General features: G+C 42.1%; 1 protein-coding gene across 3 annotated transcripts in view; it reads left to right on the top strand.

The window, feature by feature from the left end:
- Window positions 1-273: 273 nt before the first annotated feature.
- cep68 (centrosomal protein 68) overlaps window positions 274-12562 on the top strand; it is a 47234-nt gene continuing 34945 nt past the window's right edge. Inside the window, exon 1 of one of the 3 annotated variants that reach the window (XM_052010874.1) lies at window positions 274-470. The gene's annotated coding sequence lies outside the window, so the exon portion shown is untranslated. The remainder of the gene's footprint in view (window positions 471-12562) is intronic. The other 2 variants (XM_052010876.1, XM_052010875.1) reach the window with 2 other exon arrangements.

Genomic DNA, 12562 nt, shown 5'->3' with positions numbered 1-12562 from the left:
CTGACAAAGACAGATGTTTTTTCCCCAGTTACGCCTGGCGTAACTCGCCCAGAAATTCCTCTGCGCTCACGCACCGACCCTCTGCTGGGAAGGAGCATGCGCCAAGGAGCCCTCGCCCTGAAAGCGCTGCGGCGCAACGGGTCTGGTTGGAGCGAGTGCTCTGATTGGCCGTCACGGCGGAGCCGTTGTCCGCGCTGCCGCGCTCCAATTGGCTGAAGCTTGCGCTCAGCCCGCCCCCTGCTCTTTGTTACATTTTCCTCGAACGTACGGCGCTTGGCCCGGAAGCGGGGCAGGACCAGGCGGGCACCCAGAACCAGCAGCCCCAGAACCAGCAGCCCCAGCCCCAGCCCCAGACGGCGGCAATGCACCGGGAAAACTGGAGGTACTGAGCACCAGACCAGCAGAGCATCAGCGGCACTGTCCCACACGCCAGCAGACCCCGTAAGCAGGACTGGCCACCGTCTGTGCGGGTGAGTACTGGTTACAGTCTTTCGCAGACCAGCAGAAATCGTTTGTAATGTAAACGGTGGTGAAAACTCTTTGCCTGTAAAATGCATGCAGCTTTCTCTTTCTGTCTTTGTATTTATACTGTCTCTCGCTGTCATTTCATGTATGAGGGCGAAATAGATTGCATAATGAGAGATCTATTGATTCATATCTTTGTTTTGATTGCCACCAACACAACAACCACTTTACTTGGGTCGCACCTATTTTCGGAGAAAAGAACCGTTTTCGTTTCGAGGTTTAAGGGGAGCGATTTGATGAACTGCTCGTTAGTGTATCACTGTGTCCATAACCGGGTGGTAGTGGGAGATCAGTCGAAGCCGATTGTGTTAACTTCAATGTATTTGCATTTATTTTGGTTTTGCTTTGCTATCCGGGAGAATCATTTGTAGAAGTACGTTTGACTTTGAATTGAGTTTCTAAGGAAAGACGCTATTATTCAATTAATTTTGCAGGATGCTATTAAATTTCATATATGTAACTTGTAACAAAATCAAAGTGAAACGAATTTTGTGATTGTTTTTGCTATCCTGGTGTACTTTTTCTTGTTGTTTCAATCAGTCACACCCTTGTTTTGTTTTGTCACGAGCCCGTTATTTCTAAGCAGGAGGTAATACTTTCTTTGCAAAATATGAAGAAATAGCATTAATACAATGGCTTCAGTAACTTGAGTTGTTGGACATCTAGATTGTTTTATTTTTGGTCTCGCATCCCTAGTTGGTATGAAAAGCTTTACGGTTCACTGCTGCTGTAAACTTTACTTCCTCCCTAGTCATTCTCATGAAACGTACTTAAAAGATCTGAACTGTGATTTGTGTTTGGACTTTGAGTTTGTGAGGCATTTATGGAGATAACTTTGTCTTGTGTAGTTTTCTTCAAAGGGATAAGTTACCCAGAGATTTAATTTGAATGCCAATTAGAGTTCAGAATATTTGCAGTCAATGGCAAGAAAATCGGACCTTTTGTGGCTGCCCTCTACGTCTTGTTGAGCAAATAATTTGAAAACAAAATTGTGTTTGAATCATATTAACGGTAACTACGTGCATTAAATAGCTCCTCTTCTGGAATGAAACATTTCCAGGAGCTGCTTGAATGTTGTCTAGCTAAATTTGGCACCTTACCACTCCAGGAGCTTTTCAGACAGATGATCAAAAGTTAGGTTATATGGAACATCCAGAAGGAGGAGGTGGGTCTATAGGGGTTTGAGGAGAGAATTCCAGAACTTGGAGCTTAAGTAGCAGTGATTAAATAGGCTTTTTTTTCATGAATTAAATGTTACTGTCAGCTGTAGTAGTAAAACTATCTGTGTAAGATAACAGATCTAATTTAAGGCTACCATTGTGCTGTTTTGTTTACTTCAGTACTCTTTCTTTTTCAATCTTTTTATTAGTTTTCAAATTAATACAGATTAATATATCAATGTTTATACATGTAATACAAAGAAATCAGGAGAACAATCATGACATGGATAATCATAAAGAACATTAAAGTATATAAAAAAATCTGTAGATCTAATGATCTGTTAGTGAATGAATATAATATAAAAGAAAAAGATTTATTATAAAATATAAAAGAAAGGAAAAAACCCAAAACAATAAGAAAAATTATAAACAATATATCAAACCAAACTAAACTAAAGAAAAAAAAATTTAAAAACAGAAAAAAAACTGAACTAAAATTTCTCAGTAGAAACAGAGCAATATTATGTCATCAACTCCATTCCTCTAAATTGAAAGGTTATTACAAGGGGATTTATTTCATGTGAAAATATTGAATAAATGGACTCCAAACTTCCTCAAATTTAAGCGAAGGATCAACAGTACCACTCCTAAATTTTTCCAAGTTTAAACATGATATAGTTTGAGAGAACCATTGAAAAGTAGTAGGGGGTATTGGATCCTTCCATTTAAGCAAAATGGATCGTTTGGCCATTAATGTAACAAAGGCAATCATACAGTTAGCAGAGGCAGATAGATGGCCAGATTCTATCCTTGGTAAACCAAATATAGCAGTGATAGGATGAGGTTGTAAATCAATCTTCAATACATTTGAAATAATGTTAAAAATATCTTTCCAATATTTTTCCAAAAGAGGACAGGACCAAAACATATGTGTCAAAGAAGTCACATTCGATTTACATCTGTCACATATAGGATTTATATGTTGATTAAAAACGAGCTAGCTTATCTTTTGACATATGGGTCCTGTGAACTACCTTAAACTGTATTTTACTTCAGTACTGTATGTTCTCTGTTCTTCTACAGAGACTAGATGCATTTAAGTAATATGTGTTAGTTCTGAGACCAAGCTCTTCAATATTTAAACAATGAGTGAGAATTATAAAATAAGTGTTCGTGAGATTAAACCTCGTTTTACAGACGCAATAGATCTTAGAAATGATTTGCTTGCAATGTTAATTTTGTGTTATATTCCCCCCACTCCCCCTTGCATATTTATCTAAATTATTTTTCTGGCAGAATATTTTGAATTTTTCTGAATCCACACTATAACATTCATGAATTCCTGCCAAGACATCCACACCAATAATTTCCTTGGTGTTGGTGTATCTTTGAAGAAGTATGGTAGAAACCTCATTTCTAAATGATGACTAGGTTTTCTATGAAAGTGGTGATGTTGGAGGAACTCTGAGGATGTTCCCGGCCTAGTTGCTGTCTTTTCTGTGTAAGAAATGAAGACCATTAACTATCTAAACCACTGTAAGTTTAAAACCCACTATTAAATCTTTGCTACAGTATCTCAACCCTCTCCTTGTAATTCCTGAATCTACCTGTCTGCTCTTGATTGAATATATTTTCTATAATGGAGTGGCCAAACATGCATGCATTACCAAAGCCATGACTTAGTGAATCATTTCCTCTCTATTCTTTGCACATATTTCTAAAATGCAAAAATACTATTTGAACCTTCTGTACTGTTGATGTTGTCAGTAAATGTCAGGATCTGTGACCCCCATATCCTAATCTAGATCATGTGCTCAGAACAAAAATGGATCTGGCTCTGATTGTTTGGATACACTACTATAAATTCTAGCAATCCTGTATTTAATTAATTCTCTGATATCTGCCTGTCAGTAAACTTTTTCTAACCATTTAAAACAAAATACTGGAAATACAAAACCAGAACATGCTTTTTTTTTAAAAAAAACAGATCAGGCAGCACCTAATAAGAGAACATAACTTGAAGGTATAGATCACACCTTAAGAGATTTCCATAGACAAGCAACACTTAGAAAGGAACTGTAACATAAAGGAGGAGGAACCAAAACATAAATGCACCTATTGGGAAAGAGAGCCCACCTTGGGGGAAGGCTAGGAGATGATTAAATGGCAGACATGATGATTGCAGAGGAGGTAAGATTTCTTTATTAGTCACACATACATCGAAACGCACTGTGAAATGCATCTTTGCGTAGAGTGTTCTGGGGACAGCTCGCAAGTGTCGCCACATTTCTGGCGCCAACATAGCATGCCCACAACTTCCTAACCCGTACGTCTTTGGAATGTGGGAGGAAACCAGAGGAACCCCACGCAGACACGGGGAGAATGTACAAACTCCTTGCAGACAGCAGCCAGAATTGAACCTGGGTTGCTGGCACTTCCTGGCATGCTTGGAACTTTGCTGCTGAACTAACAGATTTTCTGAACTGTTGGGTGTTATTTCTATTAATAACCCAATGCATTTTTAATTCACTTTTTAAAATGCTGCACAGTATTATGATACATTTCCCAGTGAACACACAAAGGCTAAAGGGAGCACAGGAAATGGGACCCTGCTGAGCCAGATGCCGAACCATAGAGATTTTTGAATAGATGGATAAGGGATTATTGGTGTTTTACTGTCTATATGTGGACTGGGATCTTCCTCTAAATCTCTAGTTTCACATCATTGCCTTTATATATCTTTTTCAAATCCCCGATGGACTCCACGAATCTCTCTGGTTTTCTTTGGTCCTACAAACTTTGAGTATCTGTGCTCCTCCAGGAGCGGCCACTTGTACCTTCTTGATTTAAGTTGCGGTGTCACCGACGGCTGTGCCTTCAACCTAGGCCCAAGCTCTGGAATTCTGTGAACTTCTCTGTCTCTATTTCCTCTTTTTTTTAAATATATATAGTTCTTTTGTGACTGTGATCTGAGTCACCGGAGAGCCACTGAAGCTGGTGATACAGAAGTCTTTATTCATCATGACAAGCAGGCATTCTCCTGGAGACCCTCTCAGTAGAGTCTCCCAAACTTGAAGTACATCACATTTTTATACCCATAAGATCAAAGGTAACAGCAGGTGATTCAATACAATTTCAATAGTTACAATGACATTGTCAGACTCAAAATATTGAAGTAAACAATGCTTCCACTGAATTACATATCTAAAATGGGCGAAACCTCTGAATGTTCAAACACCTTTGGGACAAAGGAATTCACGTGCATGGTCTAAAAAAATTCTGAGGACAGAGATCCCAGGCACCCATTGTTAATGCTGTGAGGGCTAACTCCCGGAGTACAAAAATATCCCAACTATTGATTGATCAAATATGCCTGTGACCATGTTTGATGTGCTATGTGACGACATCAGTCTGGTCTGCAAGCTTCCTTGAGCTTGGTCACAATGATGCAAAATAACTTGGCCCATGTTGCCTGGTTTGATGTCGGCCAGTTAACGTAACCCCTTTGTTTTATGTTTTGCTGATGCAGATGAGAACGTCTCATGGTCACTTCACTTTGCAAATCATATCTCTTGAGTAGCCAACCCCCCTTCTGTGGGCCAGCAGCCTGTGCTCTGCAGACAGTGCTGTTTGATTACAAAGGTGTCCTTTTAACTTCAAACTCATTACTGCTTGCAATTTACATTAAGAACTGAAGACTGGTTCTTGTTTGAATTAATGTCTGCTTTATTCAAAATCGGGTTTATTATCACAGACGTGTCATGAAATTTGTTGTTTTGTGGCAGCAGTACAGTGCAAGACATGAAGACACAAAACTTAATATAAGTTACAAAAATAACGGTGCAAAAGAAGAATAACGAGGTAGTGTTTATGGGTTCACGGGTTTATGGACTGTTCAGAAATTTGATGGCGGAGGATAAGAAGCTGTTCCCGAATCGTTGAGTGTGGGTCTTCAGGCTCCTGTACCTCCTCCCCGATGGTAGTAATGTGAAGAGGCCATGTCCCGGGTGGTGATGGATTCTGCCTTCTTGAGGCACCACCTCTTGAAGATGTCCTTGGTGGTGGGGAGGATTGTGTCCGTGATGGAGCTGGCTGAGTCTACAACCCTCTGCAGCCTCTTTCGATCCTGTGCATTGGAGGCTCTGTACCAGCTTGTGATGCAACCAATCAGAATGCTCTCCACTGTACATCTGTAGAAATTTGCAAGAGTCTTTGGTGACATACCAAATCTCCTTAAAATCCTAATGATTTCATAATCCCGTAACTGCTGAATCCCTAACAGTGCTCCTTAAAAACTACCTCTTTCCCAATGCCTTTGGTCACTTGTCCTTGTGTCACTCAGTGTTGGATTTTTGCCTGAATGCTTCAATGAAGCACCTTTATGTATAAGTGTTTATTGTTCCTGTGCACAAATGCTGATGAGATTTGCCCTGAATGGAGAATATAGCGTGCCGGTTTGCAGTCTCTGACTGCAAGTTGCAATCTCACCTGTTGGGGTGGCGGTGGTGTGGGAGGAGGTAATGTTCCTTTCCAAGCTGTCGCAAAGCTCCTTTGCAAGAAGATAGTGGGAGCTTGCAAGAAAGAGTATGTTGATATATTACCAGCAGCTGCCTGCTTTTAGGCACGTGCAGACCCTCAATAAAGTCGACACACAATGAGTCTGAGTGAGACAGCCAACCAAAAGGTCTTGCATTCATGTACAGGCAGTGATGGAAATTAAGTCATAATGAAGGAGGACTTTGAGTAAAGACCATCAGACAGGTTACCCACAAGTCTTTTCTGTGGTTTCCACCATTTGAGTGCAACAGCACTAGGTCAATAACCACTTTGCTGACTGTGCCCAGTTGCCCTGTTCACCACGGTGACTGTAGTCAGCCATTTTGCCTGAGGCCAGAATTCTGGCCGCCAGGAATGGTTTTGCCACATCGCCATTAATGTACATCTTGGGATGTTTACCTGCTGCACCACAGGGTGCTCTGACATGGACTAATGGCACTGTGGGTTTCTCCACATGTGAACGGTGGATGCCAGTCATTGATCCGTCCCAGTCAGGTAGGAACAAATAGACTGAAAGAGAGCAACAGAAGGAAATATATGGCTTGTTTTATTTGCACTTGATTTAAATTGTGTTCATTTAAAAGATGTGGAAGAGCATTCCATCAACGTGTAGCTCAGTGCTTCATCTACTGAAAGAAATTAGCTGAGAAAAGTGTGTAAATTATTGATGTTTGAGTGTCCTTTGGAAGTTCAAAGTAATTGATAAGTACCTCGTAAGTATAAGAAGAACAAATGTATAATCAATGAATCAAGAATGCTGTTTCAGTAGGGGATCTAAGATCAATGAGACTAACTTTGCAACCATTTTCTCAGACAAAGCAACACGTAGTTCCATTAGGGAGACGCGAGAGACTGTAGATGCTGGAATCTGGAGCAACAAACAATAGGCTGGAGGTGCTGCTTGACCCGCTGAGTTCCTCCAGCATATTGTTTGTTGCACATAGTTTAAACATCTTTGTCCATTCTGGTCATTGATTATATTTCCTTTGTCTATATACTGGTCACTTCTTTTTTGAGGGCTGCTGATTTTCTTTAAGACAAAAGCATACCAGTGAAGGAGTCCTTTTTTTTTCCTTTAAGTAAAACTTCCGTTAAGGGAGCTGGCAGATCATTGTACTGTCTCCGTCCATTTGCAACAGAATGGGGCCTTTGCAATGACGTTGGGTGCAAGTGGGAGAGATGATGCAGTCAAGGAGGTCAACGTTTTGAGGAGCCTTTTGAAGTTGGGGAGAGGTATAACAAGATGGAGATGTTGAGAATCCCTGTGGGATGTTATTTGGCGAGGAAAGATGAATGTGACATTTTCTGAGTTATTTGGTATTATGGAGTTCAGAGCCTGGAGGAACAGTTGAGGTGGAGGTTGAGGGGCTCAATGGAAAGTCAATCTGGAGGTGATACAAAAGTGAGTGAAGCTTTCAGCAGCTGTAACAGTGAAGAAGGAAATGAGTCAAGTTATAGAGGGGGGAAGTTGATGGATGGGCTCTGGGATTTCTAGTCCAGTGCTGTTTCTTGCACTAAAATAATGCTCTCCTGGACACCATTGCATCTTCTACCATCCTAAAGACTGCAGATTGTAGCCTAACTTGCACCCAAAACCTCTTTGGCTATCACCCCTTTGTGCTCGCTGGAAGTTCTTGTCTTTTTGTATTCAAATCCCTCATTGGTCTTGATCTCTCCTTCTTCTCTGTATCTCCAAGGGCATAAGATCTCTGCTCATCCAAACTCTGGGCTCTCGCGCTTCCTGGACTTTCATCACTCTGCCACTTGTGCCTTTGGCTGTTTGGCCTCTCCACTGGAATTCCCTGAACCTCCACCTTCCTCTCCTCCTGTAAGGTTTACACCTCTAGGCCAAGCTTTAGTCATCTGCTCCAAAGTCCTTGAGAATTTTGTATAAAAGTGTTTTATAATCACTGCAGGAACATGCTTTGAATTTTTTTTGCTTTAATGAAAGTGCTTGTGTGCAACCTGTTGAATTTGGATTGATTTTGAAAGGGTTAACACCTGTAATTGTGCAGAGGGAATCAACACTTGAGCTAATACACATTGATGAGAGACTGTAAAATAATATGGTAAGTAGGATTTGTGATAATACTCCATTGTTGTGGAACATGCCACTACACGTTTCCACTGGTAGTGGGTGAGTGAATCTGACCTTATAATTCCGGCCGTGCTGTGCTTTGAATCCTTTTTTCATCTTGTGCAAATCACTACCCAGGTGGTGGCAATGCTGGGAAATGGTGTTACCAGTTATGGTTGGATACTTATCTGGAGGTGTCAATGTGTGACCTACAACCTCTGGCCTGATCCTGTACCTCCCCTTTCATTGGTTTCCTGGCATGCCCATACTTGTACGTTGCTTTTTGCATGTCCATCTTCTGTTCCTTAACAGATTGGAAGTTTCCTGATGTGTCAGACTGAGTCATAGAGTCATACAGCATGGAAGTGGGCCCTTCAGCCCTATGCATCCATGCTGACCAAGTTGCCTGCCTGCCTGACCTAATCTCATTTGACCCATACCTCTCCAAATCTTTCCTATCCATGTACCTGTTTAAATGTCTTTTAAATGTTGCAACTGTACCTGCCTCTACCACTTCCTCAGGGAGCTCGTTCCACATACACTACCCTCTGTGGGGAAAAGTTGAGCGTCCAGGTCATCTTTGAATCTTTCCCCTTTCACTCTAACCTATGCCCTCTTGTTTTATACTCCCCTACCCTGAGGAAAAAAGTGTGACTTTTCACCTTATCTATGTCCATACCTCTATAATATCATCCCATACTCCGGGGAGAAAAAGTCCAGCGTATCCAGCCTTTCCTTATAGCTCGACCCCTCCAGTCCTGGTATCCTTGTGAATCTTTTCTGCACTCTTTCCAGATTAAGGACATTGTTTCTATAGCTGGGTGGCCACAACTGCATACAATACTCCAAGTATGGCCTTACCAGCAACTTGTACAGTTGTAACATGAAATCCCAACTCTTATACTCGGTGCCTTGACTGAAGGTAAGCATGCCAAATCATTTCTTCACCACCCTGTCTATCTGTCGCCACTTTCAGGGAATTATGTACCTGTACCCCAAGGTCTCTCTTTTCTACAACACTCTCCAGGGCCCTGCCATTTACTGTCCTGATTTAACTTCCCAAAATGCAACACTTCGTACCTCTACGAGTTAAATTTCATTTGCTATTCCTTTGCCCACTTTCCCAGTTGGTTTTGTTTCTATAGTGATCTTGGATAATGTCCTTCACCAATTTTGTCCACAGACTTATTAACCATGCCAACTATGTTCTCATCCAAATTGTTGATGTGGATTACACACAATGAACCCAGCACCAATCCCTGTGACCCACCACTGGTCACAGGCCTCCACGCTGGAAAACCAACCCTCCAGCACCACTCTCTGACTCCTACCACCAAGCCAATTTTGTATCCAGTTGGCTAGCTCACTCTGGATTCCATGTGATCTAATCTTCCAGACATGCCTGCCATCTGGGACCTGGTCAAGGGTCTTACTAATGTCCATGCAGACAATATCTAAGCCCTGCCCTCATCAATCCTCTTGGTCTCCTCTTTTTAAAAAAAAATAATCAAATTTGTGAGACAAGATTTCCCATGCACAAAGCCATTGCTGATTATCCCTAATCAGTCCTTACCTTTCCAAATGCAGGTAGATCCTGTCTCTAAGAATCCCCTCAGTAACTTTCCCACCACTGATGTTAGACTCATTGGCCTGTAGTTTCCTGGCTTGTCCTTGTAGCCCTTCTTCAATAAAGTTACAACAATAGCCACTCTCTAGTCATCCATTACCTCGCCTATAGCTAGTGATGATACAAGTATCTCTGCCAGGGCCCCAGCCTTTTCTTTCTTGTTGAGGGAAGTGATTTTGCTTTCAATGTCCCTTTGCTCCTTCTTGACTGCTTTCAGCTGTTTTCCATGCCTGGAAGCATGTAGACAATGCTGAAGGAACGTGACCTGCTGGGGAGACATAACAGTGGACAGGACTCGCTGGCCATGGTTACACAAGGTCTTTGTGCTTTGTTTTGTGGCATTTAGCGCAGCTACCAACCACCCCAGGGACACCTGTTCAATTCTGATCTCGGGTGCCCTCCACATGGAATTTGCACACTTTCCCTGTGAATGTGTGTGGTTTCCTACAGGTGGCCCAATATCTTCTCACATCCCAAAGATGTGTCAGTAGGTCAATTGGTTGCTGTAAATTACCACTTGGTGTTAGCAGCAAAAAGAATCAAAGAAGAATTGATGGGTATGTCCAAGAGAGAATGAGCTATAGGGAAATGAGGAGGGTTGGACCAGAGGATTGCTCCTCTGGAAGCCAGCATAGACCCAATGGGCTGATTGACCATCTCCTGTCTTGTGATAAGAGTGAGCATACCTGAATTTAATTACTCCGTTGGTGGAATATCTTCAGTTGCCAAGGTCAGATACTCCGGAATTTCCTTGCTAGATACTCTGGAATGCACGCAGTATATGAAACAAGGTAGATGAGCTTATAGCGCAGTTAGAAATTGACAGGTATGATGCTGTGGGCATCACAGAGTCGTGGCTGAAAGAAGATCACGGCTGGGAGCTAAACATCCAAGGATACACATCCTATCGACAAAACAGGCAGGTGGGCAGAGGGGGTGGGGTGGCTCTGTTGGTAAAACATGAAATCAAATCCTTAGCAAGAAGTGACATAGGATCAGGAGATGTAGAATCCTTGTGGGTAGAGTTAAGAAACTGCAAGGGTAAATAGACGCTGATGGGAGTTATATGCAGACCACCGAATAGTGGCCATAATGTCGGGTACAAATTACAATAGGAGATAGAAAAGGCATGTAAGAGAGGTAATGTTACCATGGTCATGGCGGACTTCAACATGCAGGTAGACTGGGAAAATCAGGTTGGCACTGGATCCTAAGAGAAGGAATTTGTAGAATGCCTACAAGATGTTTTGTTTAGAGCAGCTTGTGGTCAAACCTGCTAGGGAAAAGGCAGTTCTGGATTTGGTGTTGTGCAATGAACCAGATTTGATAAGGGATCTTAAGGTAAAGGAACCCTCAGGAGGCAGTGATCATAATATGATAGAATTCACCCTGTAGTTTGAGAGGGAGAAGCTAAAATGAGATGTATCAATATTACAGTTGAGTAAAGGTAACTACAGAGGCATGAGAGAGGAGCTGGCCCAAATTGATTGGAAGGGGACCCTAGCAGGGATGACGATAGAGCAGCAATGGCAGGAGTTCCTAGGAGTAATTCAGAAGACACAGGATCATTTCATCCCAAAGAAGAAGAAGCATTCTATAGGGTGGATGAGGCAACCGTGGCTGGCAAGGGAAGTCAAAGACAGCATACAAGCAAAAGAGAGGGAGCTAGGGATTGGGAAGCTTTTAAAAACCAACAGAAGGCAACTTAAAAATAGCAATAAGGGAGGAAAGGTGAAATATGAAGGGAAGCTAGCTAATAATATAAAAGAGGATACCAAAAGTTTGTTCAGATATGTAAAGAGTAAAAGAGAGGCAAGAATGGACATTGGACTACTGGAAAATGACGCTGCAGAGGTAGTAATGGGGAACAAAGAAGTGGCAGACAAACTGAATAAGTATTTTGCATCAGTCTTCACTGTGGAAAACACCAGCAACGTTACCAGAAATTCGTGAGAGTTGGGGCAGAAGTGAGTGTAGTCGCTATTACTAAGGAGAAGGTGTTTGGGAAGCTGGAAGGCCTGAAGGTAGATAAGCCAACTGGACTGGATGGACTACACCCCAGGGTTCTGAAAGAGGCAGCTGAAGAGCTTGTGGAGGCATTAGTAGTGATCTTTCAAGAATCTGAAAATTGCTAATATCACTCCATTCTTGAAGAAGGGAGTAAGGCAAAATACAGGAAATTATAGGCTGGTTAGCCTGACTTCAGTGGGTAGTAAGATTTTAAAGTTCATTATTAAGGATGAGGTTTCTGGGCACTTGGGAGCACATGATTAAATAGGCTGAAGTCAGCATGGTTTCCTTAAGGGAAGATCTTGCCTGACAAATCTGTTGGAATTCTATGAGGAAGTAACCAGCAGGATTGACAAAGGTGAGTTGGTGGATGTTGCTTACTTGGATTTTCAGAAGGCCTTTGACAAGGTGCTGAACATGAGGCTGCTAAACACAATAGGAGCCCATGGTATTACAGGAACGGTCCTGGCATGGATAGAAGATTGGCTGACTGGCAGAAGGCAAAGAGTGGGAATAAAGGGGGCCTTTTCTGGTTGGCTGCAGGTGACTAGGGGTGTTCCCCAGGGGGTGGCATTGGATCCGCTTCTTTTCACATTATATGTTAAT

This window comes from Pristis pectinata, chromosome 3 (genome assembly GCF_009764475.1).
Source record: "Pristis pectinata isolate sPriPec2 chromosome 3, sPriPec2.1.pri, whole genome shotgun sequence".
Taxonomy (NCBI): Eukaryota; Metazoa; Chordata; class Chondrichthyes; order Rhinopristiformes; family Pristidae; genus Pristis; species Pristis pectinata.
The sequence above is the reverse complement of the archived record's forward strand: the minus strand, read 5'-3'. Positions and strand labels throughout refer to the sequence as shown.